We start from the raw sequence: 25,200 nt of genomic DNA on the forward strand, positions 1-25,200 counted from the left end.
CTGGTCCTCTAACCAGTGAAAGTAACTATCTGAGAATCGAACCACTGCCGTGCCCTCGTCAGGATGCCGGGCCATCACCGCAACCCATCGTATCAGCTTTGGCTCCCGAGGACCCAAGATATCAACAGTGAGTTGCTGAGGGATCAACATTGGAACTCTCTCCAAGGCAAAGCTCACGACTATAGGCCCATATCCAAAAGTCTTTAGTCGTCCGTTCTTTGCCTTGGTCAGTTGGCTCTTCATATGAGCCGACACAGCTTCACACCAGTTGAAAATGGTGCCTTGGTAACAGTCAATTGCCATCCGCATTTGGGATCCGGAAGCAATGTGTAAAGCGGTCGCGCCGCAAATTCTGGTAACCGTGAACGCTATGACTTTGAGTTCCGGTAGAGTGATGTGTTTTATCTCTATGCCTTTTGAATGGTGAGCCCCACGTGTGCACCAATCCTCGCGGAGACTATCAAGGGATTGGCCACCCGGCCTAGTCCCCGCAAGACTGAGTTGCTCACCTCTGTTCGGCAAGCCAGTGAGAAAGTATACATCCGAGGGCTCTATCTCGAGCTGGTGCCCTCCTATGTAAAAGCATTGTTCTTGAACGTTCCATCGCTCAACCAGCCATTCCAAGAATCTTACCTGGCCCCTCATGCCCGGTATGGTCCAATATTTGTATAATCCGCATGCTCTTAGGGCATCCAGAGAAGGTTGGTGATTTATTGCAGCTTCATCTTCCTCTACATGCTCTCTTTCTCTCCAGTCTAACATGATTAATGCCCTGCATATCAAAAATAGCAATTAGAAATTGATTTGAGGATTTTTGGTAGGTTTTTGAGAGAGTTGGGGTTTTGAAATGCGCACTTCTCGGAAGACGCACCCCGGCTTTGTAGCACAGGGCGCCCGGACGCAGCTGGCCTGAAGGCGGGCTGCGTCTTCCGACCGTTTTCCCGTATGAGAAAAAGTCGGGGGATGCAGGTCACCCGAAGGGCACCTGCGTCCGCCGAGAGGCGCATTCCAAAACCAAAACCCCCCCAAAAAATGAAACTAAGACCTAAAAATTAATTCTAAACGGATAGAAATGCAGAGTAGGATGTGTAAAATACCTGGATAAGACGGCGTTCGACTCCGACGGTCAGATTTTCCGCAGCGACCACGGGAAGTTTCTTGTCAAAAGCTCCTTTTTTCAACCTCCAAAGTCAAACGGTAAAAATGACATGGTAAAAGGTCTTTTTATAGGTTTTTTGGATGAATTAGTTCATTTTTTACCATGAAAAGATGTTTTTGAATGTATTTTTGCCTATTCTAAAGAGGTATGAGTAATGTGTCGCTTTTGTGCAGGACAAAGGGATTTCGAGGGAAATTGTAATTTTTTCACAAGCAAAATATCAGAGTCATCTTTTAAGCCCTTTTCTGACTCCTAAAAAATGAAAAGATCGCTGAGCGTTTCTTTTACACTCGTTAAAACGGAATTAAAAGACGGTCCCCTTTTAGCTCTTTTCTGACCATAAAATCAGGAAAAGATTGCCGAGTTTTTGTCGTTTCGAACTCGATAAGGAAATAAAACGACGTGTCCTTGATCGCTTTTTACTTTTCAGGTCAATGACACTATTATGAAAGTACTCCTTGGTCGCAAGATCAAGCGGTTCCCCCAGGTATTATTTTATACTTTTTCGGGCTTGAGGGACACAAATATACGAAAAAGTTCAACGTGGAGTCTCCTTTTGTCTTTTCAGACTCTCTAAAAATGAAAAACGCCGAGTTTCTCCTATACTGGACTCGTTAAACTTTTACAGTAAAGGACCTGTTCAATTACAAACAGGAACGAACCACTCCTTCCTAGGGTTCGAATTTAAACTAGGTTGGACTCGTCCGAAGGATGAGCTTATAATCAAGCATATGTTATCCTCCTCAAGCTTGTTAAAAATAAAGAGGTACTTGCCAGAAATGGTGGGGGAAAAGAGAGAAGAATGAACCTGTTTGTTACCTTTATCTCAAAAGAAACTTTATTACCACTCTTGAACACGACACTTTTCATTCACCTGGGTTGGGAAATCTTTTACCTCACAGTTGACCAAACCACTTTGAAAGTCTTTAACCGGGTTTCGGGGATTAACTTTGAGTTATTCGTCACCAAGCCATCTGTCGTGTCGTTATGTGTTCAAGAGGTCCGCAAGCAAAAACTTTCATCTGCAAAATACTTGTCATCCATTTGACCATCCCTGAGTCAGTCCTTACAGCAACGTTTCTTCAACTTGAACAATGATTTCGTGTTGCGGGCTTGCCTGCAACGGGTCGCTTTCTATCGACATCGGCACATTATCTAGAAAGATGACTTAGGAATCGACAGCACCTTGAAGTCTGCATGCATCAATGGCAGGTTTCTCGCCTTTGACGTCAGTTTACATCATTGACTTTCGATCAAAGGATTCCGTGAAGTGTTCGACATCAAAACATCTATTCACATTTCACGGGTTGTGCTTGGTACTTTGAGAACCATTGACATTACTGGTGGTTTCTCTCACGCTTGTTAACAGTTTACATCATCGACTGGTAATCAAGTGGTTTCTAACATGTTCGACATCGAATCATTTAATCACATGGCTAGAATCGTACCAATTCGGGAAGTAGAAGTGAAGACCCTGGATCTAGTTTCTACCATCCAGGCTGCGAGGAGTTTTGTATTCATTATCTATGTAGACTAATCATAAACAGATGGCTGCGTCCATACTGTGTCTACAAAAGTCTATAAAAATGATGTACTGCAAGATCATTCCTGTATCAGAATAGTTAGTCCATTAGTTAAAGTTTTGAATCTGAGTATGGGAATGCCTACCTCAGTGATGATATAATCTTATTCATGTATTTTGTGTTGAAAATTGCAGGTTCCAACTAGGCCATCCACAAGACAATCCTTGAAATGATAAAGCGCTTCACCCTTCCTAGAATTACAAAACCCTAAATCTATTCCAGGCTTCGCACTTTAGGGGGCAATCTGTTACACTAAAAAATGTCACCATGACCACTTACAGTTAGTATGGCTCAAATCAACAGTCATGCTACCCTCTTAGGCAAGTCTTATGCCTCTGTTATCCATCTCAAACTCAAAGAAGAGAGAAAGTCTTGTCAAAAATATGTTTATCTCTGGGGTCGCAGGTTCTCTCTAGCCTTACCTGCGGGGACGCTGACCATGTTCACAAAAGGTGCGTCCTTGGACGCTCTGTATGTTAAGGGACAGGTGCGTCCTTCTGTAAAAGGCAAAATGCACGAGTTTCATCTTAAAAAAGTTACTTGTGGTTACTTCTAGAACTTTCTAGAGGTCGGTTTGATGAATTGGATGCGCCTCCAGTTGGTTCATGTATCTCTATTAAGGGGGAACTTATCCCATCAATAAGGGAGCTATCCCACCCAAAGAGGGGGATTATCCCATTGATGGTGGACCTGAATAACCTCTTTACAGCACTATAAATAAAGACATTGAGCCAGAGGGAGGAGAGGTTGGAGCTATACATTTTCTTTGGGTAAATGCTGCAGGAATTAGGACTCCCATTTAGAACCTTGTGAGGAGAGATTGTCTTTGCTTGATTCTACTTGGAAGTGGGTGAGCTTTGTCAAAGTAGAGGAAAACCCTTGATGGACCCTGGGAGGAACTTGCACAACTCCAAGGCCAGGTTGTAAGAGTTTCTTTGTTTCGTTATTAATACAAACTGGTTTATTTTTCTCAATAGCTTGTGTTAATGAGTTATTTCATGTGTTCCTTGGTCTGCATGTTAAATATATGTTTTATTATATGAAATGCAAGTGCTTGGTAATTGTTTGATTGTTTATGGTTGCAGGAATTGACTTGAAGGAGGAGCTCATCCGGATTGGCAAGGACGGACTACAACAACCGCGTTTTGGAATAAGGTAAGCCTAAACACTTGTAGTTTTCATGTTTTAAAAGGTATATTTAGAGAAAGATCACTCCATTTTGTCTTGTTTGTCGCTAGAGAGTTTAGACTCCTAGGGAGGTCAGTTGTGTCCGCACAAACGACTTTTTCCGCCACGACACTCTCTCCTTAGCACACTTGGAACTCGTTGATACTCCCTGTCACACATTCTTATTCATTCATTTCCATGCATTTTGACCTAGTTCTCCCTTATGTTTCTCTGGAACTCCCTAACAATCCTTAGCACGCATTGGCACACCTTGGAGTTTGGCATATCTGGGTATGCTTCCCTAGCCCTCAAGCATGCCTTGGCAGAAACGTGTAACATACCTTGTCACTCCCTCCTTAGCACACCTAGAACTCACTGACTATAATGTTCCAAACTAGGAAAAATAGTGCGATGCAAAGTGGACAGTAAAAATAACACCATAAAATTAAATCAAACTATCAGACCACAAAACTTTCTGGCATATGTTAGCACACCTTTTCATTCCTTAGCACACCCTCACACTCCTTAGCTATCATGCCCTCACAACTACCCTTACATTTTTTGCAAGTTGGGAACCCAACAAAATCCTACCTCAATTATAACAACAACTTAACTATAAAAACAGCTTGACCAAGCTACAATTACTACAACTAGACTATGCCTTGTTCACCAAAGAACTTCCTATAACTCATCTTAGGCTACTCATGTATAATTTCAACTTATCCAACTTAAGAAGTTATGAAGACAAGGCTCACATCCAACCGTGGTCATAAAATTAAACAAATAAGCAACAAATTTTACATCTTGACATGCCATAACATATGGCATGCCTAATAATCCCTTGGCACTATGTAGCATGTGTTAGCATCCCCTGCATTTCTTGTCATGGTTTGGCACTCCATAGCACACCTCGTACTTGCTAGCTAACACTCTCTATCATACTCTTACTCATTCATTTCGATGCATTTGAAACTACTGCTCCCTTGTGTTTCCCTGGAACTTGGCCCTAACACTCCCTAGCATGTGTTGGTGCCACACCCTAGCTCCTAGAACTTCTTGTCATGCCTTAGCACTTGGCATACCTTGGCATGCCTAAAATGCCTTGGAACTATCCAGCATGTGTTAGTACTTCCCTTGTGATGCCTTGGCACTGGCTAGTATACCTTTTCACTCCCTCCTTAGGACACATGGAACTTGCTGACGATTCATTTCCATGCATTTGAAATGACTGCTCCCTTGTGTTTCCCTGGCACTTGGCCCTCACACTCCCTAGAATGCATTGATAAAATATTTACAAAATTTGCCTATATCCTACTATATAGGGTTTGGTTTTTGACTAACTAAAAATGTGATAACTGAAGATATAATCATGGGATATTATAGAAAAATCCTCAAAATTCATTATCCAAATATATTTTATGTCAACCATACCAAGTTTGAGGTCCACCAAGTCGAATTTCAAAAAGTTCTAAAACATTGTTAGCAATTATGGCCTAGCAAAATTGTGAAAAATGTGTCTCAAGTGCCACCTGTAACTCCACGACAGTAACTTCTGTGTAAAAACTGAGAGAGGATTTTGTTTTTGGGTATGTGATGAACAATAAATGCCTCTTGTTTTCAAATATACTTTCCCATTTGTTCAGAATGCAAGCTTGAAGTTGGTCACATAGAAACGCAACAAATCTTGACAGAAGCGCAACAAAAAGTTGACTTGAATTTTTTATAACTTGAATGAGGTTTTGAGTGTTTCTGAAGACCTTTGAACAATCTTGGAGATTTCCACTACACCCTGGAGCCTTTAAACCATGAAAAAACATCATTTTAACCTCTTCAAACTCGATTCCAAAACTGACTATCTAGAAGCATAGCGAAAAGAGCAACAAGGAAGACAAACTCATATATATTTAACCATAACACCTGTGAAAACATTGAATGAGGTTATTGTGCTTGGTTCCATGTTCAACAAAGCCTTCTTTTGTTCTCCAAAAATGATCTCCATTTGGTCATAAATATCTTTTGAAAATGATGATAAAAATAGAGTCAAAAGCGCAACAACTCGCCTGTAGCAATTGCATTTTGGGCATATCTCCCAAAAGGTAATTCCAAATGGGCTGAAATGTTTACATAAGTTTAATATCATCATAATTCACCTCCACAAAAAATTTCAGCCCAATTAGAGTCACAAATATCGCGAAAAGCCCAAAATGGCTGTAGATGATGATGGCTCATTTCTCAAAAATTGTGCATCATCTAGAGCTGAATTTGAGTGGGTGTTTTCATTTCATCCCCATTCATCACTTGTGACAATTTCCTGTTAAACGGGTGTGATGTTTAAGAGATATGATGAGAACATGGTGACTAGGTAAAAGTGCAGCGCAAAAGAGCAACAACTTAGGGGAAGGGAATGAGATCTATTTAAAATCATATAAATTAACTACAAACAATTCATTGTTATAAAATATAGATTTATTTTTTTAATAAACTTAATGTTAAAATCGATCTAAAAAAAAAAACTTCAAATAATTCATGATTATAAAATATAAATTTACCTCTTTTCATTTCCTCTCCTCGTATGCATGGCTTTCTAATTGATGGTAAACTTACTTCTTCTATGGAAAAGCAACTCCAACAAAGAGACTCCAACACGTCTTCAAACAACTTCAACTCTAATTGATGGTAAACTTACTTCTTCTATGGAAAAGAAACTCCAACAAAGAGACTCCAACATGTCTTCAAACAACTTCAACAAAAAGACTCCAACGCATTTTCAAAGAAAATTTCATTGAATAGGAAGGAGTTCTATTCTCAATTTAAATAAAATAGTGCTTAAAAAATATGTAAGAAACCCTAAAAATATTGGTGGGAAATCTAAATCTTAATTTTGACATTGAATAGGAAGGAGTTATATTCTCAATTTAAACAAAATAGTCCTAATTTTTTTTGGCAAGAAACCCTAAAAATATTGGTGGGGAATCTAAATCCTAATAAAAATGGTGGGAAATCTAAATCGTGATTTCATTGAATAGGAATGAGTTCTATTCTCAATTTAAACAAAACAGTCCTAACAAAATGGCAAGAAACCCATAAAAATATTGGTGGGAAATCTAAATCCTAATTTCATTGAATAGGAATGAGTTTTATTCTCAATTTAAATAAGATGATGATAAAAAAATGGTAGGAAACTCCTAAAAATATTAGTGGGAAATCTAAATCCTAATAAAAATGGTCTAGCTAATGAGGAGAAACCAAAGTCCATGTGATCCAATACATGGTCCTCTTTTGTTGACAATTTGGGCCCTTTGTCTCAAGATATCTTATCTTCTTTGGAAATAGGACATAAACAAGTTGTTCTAGATATTTCAAAATGGAGCACTCTTCACCTATGTTCCTCTCCTTTGTGTCACATGTGATGTGAATGTCAATTGTCATTTTCTTGACTTAAACGTTCTTTTTTTGTAAATGTGACCCTTGACTATGCCATGAAAACCCTCCAAAACATTCTTAACTGATGGGAGTTGTTATTCATGCGTGAAGCTAGTGGAATGTGACAAGTCATCCAAGATACCTCCAAATATTTGATTTGCGCCTTGGGGAATGTGAATAGTACCCTCAATAGAAAACATGCATACAAATTTGTAGCCAAGTGGCCCAAATGTGAGATGTTTCCACTTGTGCAATTGTGCTTCCAAATATGTGAACTCAACAATAAAGCACACCTTAAAATACATGAATGTCTCTTATGGGGTCTTTTATGTGACTAGATCACTAGCATTGAAAACCATCTTTACATTGGATGGTTTAACATCTTGATGATCCCTGTCCTATTGACCACAACTTTTGTATTCATTATTGCTTTCATCGCAGCACCTCCAATAGATATTGATGGTGTTCATGAGCCTATTTCTAGTTGTGATAAGGGGATTAGAGGCTCCCTTATCATATCCCATAACCCCTAATGTGTTTAATCCCTTAGCTAAGGGGGCACAAGGTTGTAGTTGTAGGGGCATTGGGACCCGATTTAGGGGTTCATAACATTAGGAAAAGTGGAATGGCATGACCAAAAAGGTTGTGGGGGGGGGGGGGGTATGTTATGGTGTATTGAATGGGGCAAGGGGACACAAGAGTAGCATGGATGGTAGAAGTCAGAGGTAAAATCATGGTTTACTAAGATCTATAATCCTAGCATTAGAGAATGAGAAGGGGGCTTAGGACTTTATTCCATAGGGTCTAGGGAACCTAGAGGGAAGCTAGCAAGAGAAATTGAAAGGGGAACCCCCAAAAGTGGTGATAAGGGGATTAGGAGTCCAATTATCACAAACAATCATCCCTTAACTGTTAACCACTAAATTCCCTATCCCCTTAACCCCCAATCCATAATCCCTTAACCCCTGCACTCGCAACTCATAACCCATAACTCCCTTGACTCATTAGATCTTAAGACACTAACCCATAACCTATAATCCATGGACCAACTCCGCGCCATAACTCGTTATCCCCTTAACCTGTGACCGTTAACCCCTAACCCTTCACCACATAAACAACTTAACTTCTAACCCCTTAACCACTAACACCTAAATCCCATAAATCTTAAGTCCCAAACCATTAAATTCAATTGTGTTGATGTAGAATAATATACATAAGAGAAAATAAAATGATATTATCCACGTCAATTCTTGAAATAGCCTTTAATTAGGCATGAGTGGTGAGCGAGGGGGTGAATGTGGGGCATTATTAAAGTTACATCATCTTTAAATTCCTTTTACATTGTGAGGTTTTTTTCCAATAGGGTTGAAGCATCATTAACAAGGAAGAATGACACATTTTTGTGGGGGAGCGACTAAAGTTGTAACACAATTCAAGTGAGTTACACTAGCTCCAATGTAAATGACATCATTGTATGTTTGTGTTAGGTTGTTAGAGAGGTTATTTATAGACAATACATTCAATGTACTTAAACTTCATCTTTTCAGGGTCTCGACTCTAACATGGATTTGTACCAGGAACGCTTCATGCAAATGAAAGGGTGCCTTTTTGTTTAACCACATATGCACAAGAGCATCAGATGCTATCCTTCAGATCCCCCTTGGTGTGTTCAAAGTGGGTTTACATTTGCGTCGAGTTGAAACTAATCATAACGACCTTCCTCTTCTAAGTAACATCTGAGAGAATTTCTATATACATGAAATAAAATTAAAGTATCACCTCATCTACAGATGCCCTCATTTATTATGAGGTTCAAGGGATATTCTATTGCCTTTATCAACATTTTGATGGGTCATTATCATGGTTGACTGCAAAAACTTATAACAAATTTTCTCTCTCCTTTCACCGAGTTTGACCAAGTGATTTTAGGCTAACTTTGACCTACTGACTAGGTCGAGATTGACTGGGGAAGACCGAGCTATTTTGAGGATGATTTATTGTTGATTTGACCAACATTGACATTTTGGTTAGGGTTGATGTTTGATTGCATAAATTGACAAGGTTGTTTTGACTTTGAATTGGGCAAGTCAATTTGACTTTTGTACTCTCTCTACTGAACTTTTGATATAATAATAAGAAGAATTAATCAAAGGGTTTTCCCAACATTGGAGTTTTTCCCTGGTATCTGCCAAATCTGGTATCCTCTTGTTTGGGCTTCTCTTATGCATATATATTTTTTTTTATGTTCTATCTATTTTTACTGTTAATGTGATTGCTACCGAAAATCTAAATTGAAATTGTTATTGGGATTCTTAAGGAACACTAAAGTAATCGTGATAAGCATAGAACATACCATTGTTAACTAAAATTAACATATTGTCATCACAAGCCCTACGATTCTTGTCACATTGATAATTTTCCATCTAAGGTATAAAAATCTATATGTAATTCATGTATGTATCATTGGTTTGATCACACCTTGCCTTAACCATCTAGGACACTAGGTGTAGGAAGAGGTTCGTTTAGCTACCACATTTCACTGGATATGTATGATGCAAGTGTATATGATATTATGTCCAATGTGTACTATTTTTATTGTGTTCACTTAAACACTTTGTTCTAACTCTTGATGCTTTGGGTGTAGTTTTAATATGAGTTGTTCCATGGTGTTTCATAATTTTGCTCATAGAAGTGTGTCATCTTGATGGTTTGGGTATATTCTTGGTGATTTGAGTAGGTGCTATACATTGATCTTATTGTACCCCATATTTCCTTTAGTCAAAATTTATCTATGTATCTCTTAACAACACATGTGAAGGCCTTCTAAGCTATAGCTAGCTTCTAATAGGGTATTTTTAAGCTCTAAGTAAACTTCCTAAAAAATAATAAACTACCTATAGCTATTTAATTTTATTGATAACATTATTTACAAATGTAAACATTTTTTCACCTATTTAAAGATTCATAGATATTTCCCTTATGTATAAAGCTCAAGTCCATTTTCCCTCCTTATATATAAATGTACTTATTTATATTAGAAAAGTCTCATATATTTTTTTATGTCTAAGCCTCATATAATTTTTATTAATGCCTTAATTTGATTAACATTATCACTTGTCTTCAACATCATTAGATATAACTTCTACCTGAAATGACCTCCTTTTGCTCAAATAAAAATAAAACTTAATGAAAAACTAAGGGACCATAGAAATTGCTTTATAAGATTTTACTACCCATTAAAATTTAATTTCGCGCTACTCTAAAATCTAAATGGACCTATTAAAATTTATTTTCCCGGTGTTCTCTTTTGCCAGGTTTGGGATGCGGCTATTCTCCTTTGCCAGGTTTGGGACTGAGTTCACTCTTTCTCTGCTCTTTATGATTTCGTAGCAGATTCCATACCCTGCTATGATATTCAATTATTCGCTGCCCTATCGATTAGACTAGATTTTTAACGTGTATTTATTATATCAGATCTGGGTTCGCTCGAGCTTTAATTGAGATATTTTTCTTCTGATTTGGATTTGGAGGTTTTTGCTGCAATTCGGAGCAAAAAACATGTCATCCGCATATGAAGATAAAATTGCAACCTTCCAGAACTCTGAGGTGTATGGATACGTTTGAAAGGTATTTTTCTGATCTCATTTCTATGATTTTTATTGTTAAAATTTCAAAGGATTTAAACTTGTATACCAAATTATGGAGAAGAAGGCAGGGTTAGAGTCGACAAGAGTTTAAGAGACAGTGCTTTTCATGACTATCTAAATAGGTTAAATTATCTAATATTTAAATCGCAAGTTGATGTTCCCATCAAACAACTTTACTAATAAATTTATATTAATTAGTTACACAAACCTTTAATAATAATACTATTTTTATAACACTATTATATTAATCCTTACTAGTAATAACATCCCTAGATCTATTAATATATATTCCCATTAGATAAACTAACCATTAATAATAAGAATAATACTTTATTATAACAACAATAATATAATAATAACTAATATTTAAATCCATACTGTTATTAATTATACATGTTAAATATTAATACAAATATTCTCCCTTTTCATGTCTAATCTGAATAATCTAGTTTAAAAAATATAACAATAATTAATATTAATTTGATTATTATTAAATTCCTTACTAATATCCCTGGATCTATTAACACTTATTCCCATTAGATAGACTTTACCGTTAAATTTAGATTAATTAGTTATACAAGCCATTAATAAGAGGATTAATACTATTAATATATCATTAATCATTATTAGTTTAGATTAATATTAAAACCTTTCAATTACTAATAGTTATTATATGTTTACATTTCAATCAAAATTATGGTAAATATTCCCTATATTGTTAACCCAAACTCTGTTTTACTTAAAATAACACTTGATAAATATTAAAATAATATTCATTTCAACATAATAATATTATGATAGTTAAACAATTTAAATAGTCAAATCTAGTCGTTTCTTGGTCAATTATAGCCGTTTGTCCAGTCTAACCTAATATAGCTGTTTTTTCAGTCAAACCTAGCCGTTGGATGATCTGCTCTCCCTATTTAATTTGCAGCCATGGTCTGATTCTTCAACTTGTCCTGACGATGAACCACACTCGTTGGTTCGAAATGCGTCGACAAATGTATTATCATGTGATTTACGCTGAAAAACTTTTTCTCATAAAAAAGAGTTTATAAATTCAATCATATTTTTTTCGTGATTAGCAAGACCGAGCACTCCTATGGAATTATGATCTTAAAGTTTTTTGGGAAATTCAATGGTGATATGGATTGATCAAGAGGCTACAGTTGCTTTAGAAGTTCTCCTATGATTGCATTGCTTCTTGTGATATATGGATCTACTTATGCTAGTCTTTACTATGTTCCTTTCTCTGATACCATTTAAAAAATCTTTGAAAATCCTGCACTGCTGTAGTGAACAATTCTTCAACTAAATTGTAACACCAAGACACATAATTTCTAATTGCAGCAGAATAGAGCATAATTAAATAAGAGTCACATAATCACAAAACACAATTTTTCTATAGAATTCAACTAGGAAAGCCCTCTCATTGATTGAGAATTTTATTGATAAAGAATGAGCAATGGATTTCTTATTATACAACTTTGTTTCACTGGAAACCAATCTAGTTTTCTTTGCTTGTCCTAAGCTTGAAACACCTGCAAGACCTTATTTTATTTCTTGGTGTTCAATCCTATAGAAAAATCATTCTTTATAAATCCAATATGTTTACCCAAGGTTCGAATATAGGGGGAAAGTCTCTAGGACAGCTGGAGAGACCCCCAAAAATCCAAGTGCCAACATAGAGGAATGAGAATGGTAGTGGGAGAAATAAGTAGACAGCACCCTCCCTCCCAACCCCACACTAGAAAAATATGTTCAATGGATTATTTCAAGAACAGTATCAATGTGGGGGCCTTTGGCTAATAAAAATTCCTCCCACAAAAAGAAGGAAAAAAACTATTTTACTATTTTTGGTTTGAGTTTACCCCCACCCCTTGTAGGGGAGGCATGGGAATCCCTGTGGGAATCAAGGGGTATCTTGACAATCTCTATGACAAGGTGCCACGCCATGACATCCCTAGTGGATAGGGGGCACCTAAGGGATATGTTGAAGCCGTTCCATACCCAAGCAGTAGACACCCATGACTTCATCCATGTTCCTAGGATGCAGGGAATGCAAATGACACATCCTCCCATCCAGGGATGCAGGGAATGCATGGGACAATCCCCCCATCTAGGGATGCAGGGGATGTCAAAGTCAAATATTGTTGTTGAAGATAAACATGCTGCTGGTTTGCAATTGAATTCACCCAATTATGTTATGCAAGTTACATCTTATATATCCCAATAAAAAACAAAACAATGAAAGGGTATTAAATCTGGAAGCATAATAACGATTCTATAAGCGGAATAAACACTTAAAAGAATTGAAAACTTTAATGCCCAATAAATCATACCTCCGGCCATTGATGCTACTCACACTTCTCTTAACCACAGATCTCTTATGTTTTCCGTTGTATGAAATTGAAAAGCATCAAATGCGCAGGACATTAGATTCACTTGTCAACCTTTTAAATCTTTCAATCGAGCCTGAAAACAATGGTGTTATAGCATCGGGAGCTTCGAACCCCCGGAGCCCTGTAGATTAACCCTATCAAGTGATCAAAGCACACTTTGGAGCCTGAAAGCTTCTCTCCTTTTCTCTTCTCGAAACTTTTCAACGTGAAAATATGCAATTTACCCACACTCACAACCTGAAAATAACAGTCTCTTGAGTTTTTCCATCTCTAGACCACCAAAGACATAAGCACTCCGAACGTCAAACTCTCAAAACCCTTGCGTAGCACCGAATCAATTCAGCCTCTGCTCTGAGCTGTGCATTATGCAGAGTCTTGATTTCTCCAAAATAACCCAAAAACTCTCATCCGTGTGGCACTTCCAAGCTCTGTTCATTCTAACTTGATGGTGTAAGGCTAAAGGGGATTGAGTTAGTGAGCTTGGGGACCAAACATAAGTATTTATAGCGAAGCTTCCATCAAGCTTCTGTTGGCTATGTGTCAAGTGTTTCACAGAATATGGTAGAGAATTGCAGAGGGAGTAATGGACCACTCCATGAGCTCCCAACAAGAAATTAATTAACTACAGTTGGTTTCTGTAATTGAAGGAAATAACTGCAGTTGGTTTCCGAATTATCGATGGTCGTTGGAAGCCGTAAAGGAAGCTTAACATTCTCCCACTTGGTCCATACTTCCAATCTAATGTCTCATCTTAAAACCCATTGATAATCTGTATTAAGTAATAGATACATGAATCATGGTGATAAGTCCTCTAATGACGAGTATAATCTTCCATTTATTACTATGTATTTATTTCTATTATAATTTATGTGGCAACAACTTCTTAATGAATAAAACTTATGTTTATTCTTGGTCCTACACAGATGAATTCTCTCAAATCAAATTAAGGTGCACATAAGTATGAGGAAAACATCACAACAATTAAGAATTTCATTAAAATAACATTGTCCATACAATGAGAAACTACATAATGGAACCAAGTCCCATATTCATTACATGATCCTTGAATTTAAATGGTGGCATGCCCTTAGTCAAAGGATCATCGATCATCAACTTAGTGTTGACGTGCTCAATGACCACTTTATTTTCTTTAACATGTTCCCTTATAGCTAAGTACTTAATGTCGATGTGTTTATTTCGACTCCCACTTTTGTTGTTTTTAGCTATAAAAACAGCAACTGAATTGTCGCAATACATTCTCAATGGCTTAGAGATAGAACCCATAATTCTAAGCCCAAAAATGAAACTCTTAAGCCATACACCATGTAAAGTAGCCTCAAAACAGGAGACAAACTCAGCTTCCATAGTGGAAGTGGAAATCAAGGTCTGCTTGGTACTCCTCCTTGATACAACTCCACCGGCCATCATAAAAATGTATCCTGATGTTGATTTGCATGAATCAACACATCCAACAAAGTCAAAATTTGAGTAGCCAATTACTTCCAAATTGCTCGTCCATCTATACATAAGCATGTAGTTTTTGGTTCCTTGAATGTACCTCATTACTTTCTTTGCAGCTCTCCAGTGGTCTAAACCTAGATCACTCTATTATTGTCCCAACATTCCCACAGCAAATGCAATGTCAGGTCTTGTGCAAACCTGAGCATACATTAGGCTTCTGAAAATAGAAGCATATGGAATGTTCTTCATTTGTTCCCTTTCAAAGTCATTCTTCGGGCATTGGTTTAGATTGAACCTATCACCCTTCACAATGGGAGCTACACTTGGTGAACAATCCTTTATCCGAAATCTCTCTAAAATATTATTAATATAGGTTTCTTGAGACAGACCCAAGATGCCTCGAAATCTATCTCTATGGATCTTAATGCCAATGACATAAGATGCCTCACCCATATCCTTCATATCGAAATTTTTAGAGAGGAATTGTTTCACCTCATGCAGCAAACCCTTATCATTGGTTGCTAGCAAAATGTCATCCACATATAAAACAAGAAAACAGATTTTACTCCCACTGACTTTTAGGTATATACATTGATCCATAATGTTTTCTACAAAACCAAATGAAGAAATTACATTATGGAATTTCAAATACCATTGGTGGGATGCTTGTTTTAATCCATATAAGGATTTCTTGAGCTTGCAAACCAATTTCTCACCATCACTAGAGGGGAATCCTTCAGGTTGTTTCATGTAAACCTCCTCCTCTAGATTTCCATTGAGAAATGTCGTTTTCACATCCATTTGTTGCAAATCTAAGTCAAAATTGGCTACTAATGCCAAAATAACGCACAAGGAATCTTTCTTAGATACAGGAGAGAAAGTCTCCGTGTAGCCAATTTCTTCTTTCTGAGTGAATCCTTTAGTAACAAGTCTTGCCTTGTATCTCTCAATGTTGCCCAATGAGTCTTTCTTTGTCTTAAAGAGCCATTTATATCCAATTGATTTTGCACCATTAGGCAACTCAACAAGATCTCAGACTTTGTTACTCTTTATAGAATTCATCTCTTCCTTCATGGCACCGTACCATAATTTTGATTCTTTGCAACTCATGGCTTATGAAAAAGACTCGGGATCATTTTCAGCTCCAATGTTGTAGTCAGATTCTTGCAGATACACAACATAATCATCAGAAATTGCTGATCTCTTTGGTCTAATATATCTTCTTAATGTTGTACCATCATCTTCCTAAGAAGCATGTGGTTCAACTCATTGTTCAAAAGTTCTTGGCAACTTTTGAACTACCTGATCTACTGGAATGCCGTCAGCAGCTTGTGGAACTTCAACAATTGGTTGTTCAACACCAGTTTGTACTTGAGGGGTGTTGTGAACAATAACCAATCTATCATTGAGGTGGAAGGTTGAGATTCTGAATGATCCTTCTCAGAAACTATGTTCCTAGTTTGATCGCTCCCACTGATCAAGTCATTTTCAAGAAACTTTTCATTTCTTGATTCCACAATCCTAGTGTTGTGAGATGGATAATAAAATCTGTAACCTTTAGACTTTTCAGCATATCCAATGAAATACCCACTAATGGTCCTTGGGTCTAGCTTCTTCTCTTGTGGATTATATATTCTCACTTCAGACGGGCATCCCCAAACACGCATATGTCGCAAACTTGGTTTCCAACCTTTCCATAATTCAAATGGTGTTTTAGGAGCAACCTTGGTGGGAACTTGGTTTAATATATACACTGACATCTTAAGTGATTCAGTCGACAAGGATTTAGGAAGATTGCGCTGCTAAGCATACTTCGCACCATGTCCAATAATGTTTGGTTTCTTCTTTCTACTACACCATTTTGGTCGGGTGAACCAGGCATGGTGTATTGGGAAACAATCCCATGATCTTGAAGAAATTTTGCAAATGGCCCAGGTGCTTGTCCATCTTCTGTGTATCTACCATAAAGATCTTAAAGATCTTCAGCCTTAAAGATCTTAAAGGCATCTAATGCTTCGTTCTTTTTATGAAGCATGTAGAGATACATATATCGTGAGTAATCATCTATAAAAGAGATGAAGTATCTCTAACCATGTGAGTCCATGTTTGGACTACATATATTAGTATGTATGATCTTTAGTATGTCCAAACTCCTATTGGCACCTTTCTTTGACTTGTTGGTCTTCTTTCTGTTTATGCAGTCCACACAAGTCTCAAAATCAGTAAAATCTAGAGTATTAAGTACCCCTTCATTTACTAATCTTTTAATTCTTTCTATAGAGATATGACCTAATCTCCGGTGCCATAATTTAGAGGAATCTTCATTAATAACACATCTTTTAGTGCCAGTGTGAACATGCATTGAATCATAAGTGACATTGTTTTGTAAATTAATACAGTAAAGACCATTAGACAAAGTACCATTCCCAACACAATTAGATTTATAGAATAAACTGAAAGATATTTATGAAAGGTTGAAGGAATATCCAAAATGTACAAGTCTTGAAACTGAAATCAAGTTTCTAGAAAAACTTGGAACATAAAATGTCTTTTCTAATTCTAAAACAAAACCACTACTTAAAGTTAAATAACATGTTCCTATAGCTTCCACGTGCGAGCCCATCTTGTTTCTTGATAAGATGCTTTGCTCACTTCCCATTGGCTTCCTCAGGTTTTGCAAACCTTGCAAGGAATTTTAAATGTGAATTGTTGATCCAGAATCAATCCACTAGGTGTTAATATTGACATTAACCATATTAGATTCATACAAACAAATGAGATTGGATTACCTTTGTTTGCAAGCCATTTCTGAAATTTGGTGCATTCCTTCTTCATGTGTCCCTTCTTTTTACAGAAGAAACACTTGGAATCCTTGTTGATGTCAGCTTGGGAAGGTACTTTACCTTTCCCTTTCTGATTGGCTTGAGATTTGCCCTTTCCATGCGTTTCCAGCATTGCACTTTCTCCTAGTTCCATCACCAGTCTCCCTTCCTCTTGAACACACATGGTCATGAGTTCATTAATTGACCATTTATCCTTATGTGTGTTGTATGAGATTTTGAAGGGTCCGTATTGGTGTGGAAGGGTGTTCAGGATGTAGTGCACCAGGAAGGACTCCAAAATTTCGAACTCGAGTTTCTTCAATTGAGCCATAGTGTCCCTCATTTGCATGATGTGCTTGTGTACACCTTTCGCACTGGTGAGCCTTAGGGATGAGAGCTTCATGATTAGGGTGCTTGCTAGTGCCTTGTCTGAAGTGACAAATTGATCATCAATGGATTTCAGCAAGTCTCGGACCTTTTCATGTTGATCAACGGAACCACGAATACCAACTGAAATTTTAGTCTTAATGAACATCATGCTTAGGCGATTAGATCGCTCCCATTGTTCATAAAGCGTGATGTCCGTTGCAGTGCTAGTATTAGTGAGTGCCAGTGGTTCATCTTTCCTAGTCTATGTCCATCCACCCCAAATGAAGGAGAACTCTCTCCTTCCAGACCTTATAGTTATCTCCCTTAAGTTCAGGGATATCACAATGAATATTAGAGAAATTTGGAGGTTGTACAATTGCATAAAATTAAATATCACATGCTTATGTTAAAATTGAGGCCCAAAAATAAAATTTCATCCTTTACCAATGTAAACCATGCTTAAAATTGAATCTAATGACATAAAAATTGTCTATGGACTAAATTTTCAATTCAAGCAGATTCAATTATTCTTTATGATAGAATTTATCAAATTATTCACTTAATTCATAATTCTAAAGGGTATATTATGATTATAATTTGATATAAATTCTATCTTAGATTTGAACTTTATGATAAAACTATTAATTCATACTTCCTGTAGGTAAGTTACGAATAATTTGATATTTTATCCTAATTAATTATATAAATATAATAAAAATTCCTGTGGGATAAAATTTATTATATTTAGTATAATTAATTACAATTAATATCAAAATATTCTTTATGTGTTCCTAATCAATCATAATATATAATATTATTTAATTAGAAATGTTGTGGCTATTCTCTAATCAATTAAAAATTATATGGATTACTAGACATTATTTCTTTTATGCATAAAAATTAACTTGATATGAGAATAATTATAAATTGCATAAATAAAACTATAATATTCATGCATAATCATTCAACAATGGGTCTCATATACTCATCCAAAATAGCATGTATTAATTAGAGAAAAAATAATCAATTCATGCAAATTAAATACCAGCATAGTTAATAAATTTTGCACAACAATTATCCAAATTGCATATAATTAAACCAAATAAATATTAGAAGCATAAAAATTAGACATATTTCCAAATCAAGGATAATTTTAGGGGCGAATTTTCGCCCTTTGGCGAAATTAAGGGGTTTTAAATTTTTAGCGGGCTAATATTTTGTATCATAGTACATTTTTACAAATCACCTCAAATAGCCCACCTTATTTTAAGGGAGAGGGTAAAAAAGGTAAATTTAGCCCTTGAAATTAGGACTTACAACCTTACATTCGCCCATTTTCAAGAATAGGTTTTATTTAAGTGAATCCATTCGCCCATTTTCAAGAATAGGTTTTATTTAAGTGAATCTTATGGGCCAAATACCATATTTATAAAAGAGGTATGGTAAATTAATAAAAATATAAATAAATGAGAGGTATGGTAAATAAATAAAACATTTTTTATATTTACTCCATAAGTCACCTTATATACATGTAAGGGTGTAAACAAATAAAAATATAAGTAAAGTGGAGGTATGGTAAATAAATAAAACGTCTTTTTATATTTACTCAAAAGGTATGGTAAATAAATAAAAATATAAATAAACTAGACGTATCATAAATAAATAAAACCTCTTTTTATATTTAGTCCATAACCCTCGTTCTATTTATGAAGGCTCAAGAAAGAGGTTTTATTTAAGTGAATCCTATGGGCCAAATACCATATTTGTAAAAGAGGTATGGTAAATTAATAAAAATATAAATAAACAGAGGTATGGTAAACAAATAAAACATTTTTTTATATTTACTCCATAAGCCACCTTATATTTAAGAACACTCAAAAAATGGGTTATATTTAGGTGAAACCTATGGCCAAAATACTATGGGACAAATACCATGGACTAGATTGTTATTAATACCATGCAAAAAACCATTATTAACCCTAATATTAGAATTAATAAAAATAAAAATGGCACATGGTATTGACCCATGGTATTCACCTGGAATGTAGCCTATTTAAATGGGGGAATTAAACCAACATGTAGCCTATGCTAAGATTCACTAGGACTTTACAAAGTTTTATTATTTAGTGAAAGACTCGCCAAGATCTTACAAGATTTTATAATTGAGTAAAATATTCGCCATGCCTGGTGAGAGATTCGCCAAAAAATTATATATACATATTATATTATTGATAAAATCGCCTTCCATTTTTCCTATATACCATGGAGATTCGCCCATTTATTATATTTATAAATTTAGGGGGCGTTCTTAAAATTTTCCCTGTTCCAAATAAATGCCTTAATTCAGAAAATTCTCAAAAGATGACATTCAGCCAAATAGAGCATGTCTATAAATACCAAGGAAAAGATAAAAATGGCTTTGATACCAAATGAAAGCATAATAATGATTATATAATGCGGAATAAACACTTAAAAGAATCGAAAAATTTAATGCCTAATAAATCATACCTTTGACCATTGATGCTACTCACACTCCTCTTAACCACAGATCTCTTATGTTTGCCGTTGTATGAAACTGGAAAGCATCAAATGTGCAGGACATTAGCTTCACTTGTCAACCTTTTAAATCTTTCAATCGAGCTTGAAAACACCGGCGTTATGGCATCAGGAGCTTTGAACCCCTGGAGCCCTGCAGATTAACCCTGTCAAGCGGTCAAAGCACAAATAAAACAAAAACTTGGGTCTAGAGCCTAAAAGATTCTCTCATTTTCTCTTCTCAAAACTTTTCAACGTGAAAATATACAATTTACCCACACGCACGACCTGAAAATAACAGTCTCTCAAGTTTTTCCATCTCTAGACCACCAAAGACATAAGCACTCTGAACGTCAAACTCTCAAAACCCTTGCGTAGTGCCGAATCAATTCAACAACTGCTCTGAGCTGTACATTATGCAGAGTCATGATTTCTCCAAAATAACCCGAAAGCTCTCATCCGTGTGGCACTTCCAAGCTCTGCTCACTCTAACTTAATGGTGTAAGGCTGAAGGGGATTGAGTTAGTGAGCTTGGGGACCAAACAAAAGTATTTATAGCTAAGCTTCCATCAAGCTTCTGTTGGCTATGTGTCAAGTGTTCCACAAAACATGGTAGAGAACTGCAAAGGGAGTAATGGACCACTCCAGGAGCTCCCAACAAGAAATTAATTAATTGCAGTTGGTTTTTGTAATTGAAGGAAATAACTGCAGTTGGTTTCCGAATTATCGATGGCCGTTGGAAGCCGTAAAGGAAGCTTAACAAAATCTTACTGCATGTGGGTCACTATGAACAATATCAACTACTTCTTGGTTGCTCAAGTTTTCCCAAAGACCATCTGATGCAAATATGATAAAGTGATCATGAGGCTGAAGGGTATAGAGTCGTAGACATTAATTGAGGGTTCAACAGTCAAGATAGGCCCACAGAGAGGTTCAAAAAGATAAAAATTTTGATATAAAGGTTCTCGATTGAACTCAGGTTTTTTCAAGTATACATCTCCAATAGATCTCAAAACCAGAAAATATGAGAAAGAACATTACAAGCACAAGATGATAGACATTTAAAAATATAGTTCTACAACTACTAAAGAGCTAAATAGTTTTTATAAAACGTCTTAATGCATGCTATGAAATAGAGGATCAAGAAAAAATTTCACTCTAGCTTAGGTCAAGATAACAATTTATTCTGTATGGTTAAAAGTTAAAACCTGATATCCAAAACAATAACCACAAACCTCAAACTCCTAGAGAAAAGAAAGATTCCTCTGAGATGATAAATGCTTCTTTTGTGGCATTAATTTATATGCAAAACTGCTCTAAAACCAGTGAAACCATCCAAGAGATGGATGCTTTTACAGAAGAAAAGCATACATGATCACTCAGCAGGAAAATTTAAGAATGCTAAAGTCAAATCTGTGTTTCTAGGGGAAGGGTGTAAAATTTCTGCCCCAAGATTGTTATCTCAGATTTTAACACAAAATAGAAATTTCACCTCTTAACTAGAGGTTTTCTAAATCTTAAGCCTATGAATTTTCAACCTTAGGGTTGTTATGAAAGTGTATAAAACAACAACAGAAAGAGTACAATGTTTCACTTCCAAGCAGTCCACACTCTCCATATTCATGGAGAAAAGTTACCAAACAACTTGGATAAGTTCCAACCCTCTAGTGCAATTTATCCCACATAAACAAAGTCTGAAATTATCTTTAATAGCAGTACAAAAATAGGTATATCAACAACAAAACATCCCATTAGATTCCTCAAAGAAGATGTTAAATCACTAAACAATTTTATGTTTTACTTATTTCAAAGCATCAAGACTTATATAGTTGTAAATAACAACACATTAACATTTATGGTTGAAAATCAAATCTGGGAAATGAACATGTCTTGGACAGCTGAAAGCATCATTTATATATTCAAGATGAAGTGCATGTACATAACATAGCCTTCTCTCAATGCGGGTACAAGTCTACTAGCTATCTAAAACCAGAGCTAGGGAAAACCAAGGAGCTCCAATATGCAAGAATCATTCCAACACTTACTCCAGTGCAAGACGTACTCTTCTCTGCATCTTCTCCAAAAAAGTTACCTTAAGGTTTTCAAACACTAGTGATGACAGCAACAACAAAAAAACGAGAGAGAAAGAGAGAGATCAAGTACAAGAGAAGACTGGGAGAGAGGAAGAGGACTAGTGCACACTCCTCTCTGGGTCACATCTCATCACAAGAGTGAATGCAAGTGAGTAAATAAATAATGAATGAGGACTCTCTCCTTCCATTGTTTATACGAGAGATAAGGGAGGCCAAAAATACAATGTGGGCCTAAGCCCTTACAAGCAACCTACATGTAGGCTAACACAAGTGAGATACACTCCAAAGTACATGTATCATGCTCCAAGTTGATGTCATACACAATAAGGGCTCTAAGATAATATAACTATGAAAGGTAAGTCCACATGCTTCCATTGCAAACCTCCATGAACTCCATCCATCCTCCTAATTGATGTACTCAACTGAGTTAGCTACCTCCCATAAAAAAATTCTTGTAGCCCACACATACAACCCCAAGCCTCCAAACAAGAGTCCAATCAACCCCATGCCATCTAGGGCTTGATGCCCTCCTCCAAGATGCACAACACTCCTCCCAAGTAAGGCATTCTCCAAGTAAGTGAAGTCTCCATCTGACCATCATAAAGAGTGTCCACTAAACTTTTAGGAAAGTCCAACATCTAAAAGAAATATAACAAGCTGAAAAAAATCTAAGGTTAAGCATCCATTGATCAAGCTATCTAAATTATCAGCACCATATTCCACACACCAATTCATCTTAGACCATCCAGGGGCTGAACATACAACATGCACCCCAAATCTCATGAAACACCCAATAATGGTGTAAGACTTTCAAAGAAACCCTAAAAACTAACAAAGGGTTCCTGGCCCTAAGAAATGTGTAACTATGTCTCCCATCCTAGGGAAGACATCCCACACCCCAGATGCAGGATGCTGTCCCTGACAAACCTTAGGCAACAACCCTAGAAAACAATCTAAAATTACAACTTGTGCAGTCTAATCCAACACCTATTATTCTCATTTTCAAGGTCTGATCTGCATCCTCCATGCCAAACAAACTAATTTAAGGTCTCATTTGTAATTTACATCCCCTGTGATCTGCTACATGAATCTATCCAGTGAGCTATAATGAGAGTGTGACATGCATATTTTATGCCCAGATAGTTGATATAGAGGAATCGTCTGTGTATACTAAGTAAGATAGACAAAGAAAGGTCATATTTATGTTTTAGATCCAACCCATGTGTCTAGTGCCAAAGTGAAATCTACACCCACTAACTTTACACAAGATTCAGACTTCCCACAATTGGGAAGCGTTCCCCTAGGTTTCTGCACAGACATATAGATAGCACGGTTCTGTGTTTTGAAGTGGTACAAAGTCAATTATACAGTTCAAATCACAAGATTTTAAGTTTCGTATTTTGTATAAAAGAATTCCATTTCTTAGACCAAAAAAGAAAAACTACCTTTTATATATTCTAATATATATCTCCCCCATGTCATCATATACCCTGATTTTAAACATGGATTCTGCCTACCAACACCCACACCCATCCCAGATTCCCCACACACACACACCCATGATCCACATACCCTGATTTTAAAAATGGCTTCCCCATACCAGCACCCACACCCATCCCAAATGCCACACACACCCATGATCCCTACTAATGAAGCAAATGTCTGAAAACTTAGATATCCTCATGGCACATCTCATTACTTTTCAATTTATATCCCCTTGCCTAGATCTTCCTTAAAACTTGTCTCATCATTATCAAATCCATCACATGACTCTCCCTCAAGATGTTTAAATATAGAAGCACCCTTCAATAGAACGCAATTAACTGAACAAAAAGATCTCCAAACAAATAGAAGATTGTTAAGCCTTTTAGCCCTAATGAATAATTTGTTTTTTTCCAGGTGTGTCAGTTTGGATGCTTTTGCTAAAGCTTTGGACCTTCAAGAGAATGCAGAGTAAAAAAACCTTTCAAATCTTGAGCATACGTCTTCTGTAGTGTAGTATTAGAAAAGTGGAATAACAACTCTTAGTATCGACAAACTACTATTTGTTATATGCTTATGTTTTCCCTTTTATCAATGTTTCAACCTCCTTTTAATTCCCACCCTCTTAAATTGACCCACATAACACACTGACTACCACAAAGGAAATAGAAGCCCACTCCCACCTATGATGAAGCATCTCCCTTGTACTTACATTCAGGACCAGGGCTTGCTTTCTAATTTTATAGTTTTAAATCATGGGGGCAGCCAGACAGCTAAGAAAATGTTAAAACACTCAGGTTGCACTTTGAATTCTCTGTGCATTTCAAGGATTTGGGAAGAGGGGGAAAAGATAGGGAGCTTGTCTCTTCAGCTCCATGAGTCTTGCTTCCTTCTTCCTGAAAACGCAAGATATGGGCTTCCTTAAGATGGGAACAAAAAATTGAGTGAAAGGAAAAGGACCTTAGAGAAATACAAATTCAAATTGAAGACTTGCCTGACTAGGAAGTGAGACAGCTATGGATAATGACTTGGAGCTTTTATGAGGTCTCCTCAGCCT

Source organism: Pinus tabuliformis, chromosome 4_2 (genome assembly GCF_031772625.1).
Source record: "Pinus tabuliformis cultivar Carrire ecotype Pingquan chromosome 4_2, CPIR1, whole genome shotgun sequence".
In the NCBI taxonomy this organism is placed as follows: Eukaryota; Viridiplantae; Streptophyta; class Pinopsida; order Pinales; family Pinaceae; genus Pinus; species Pinus tabuliformis.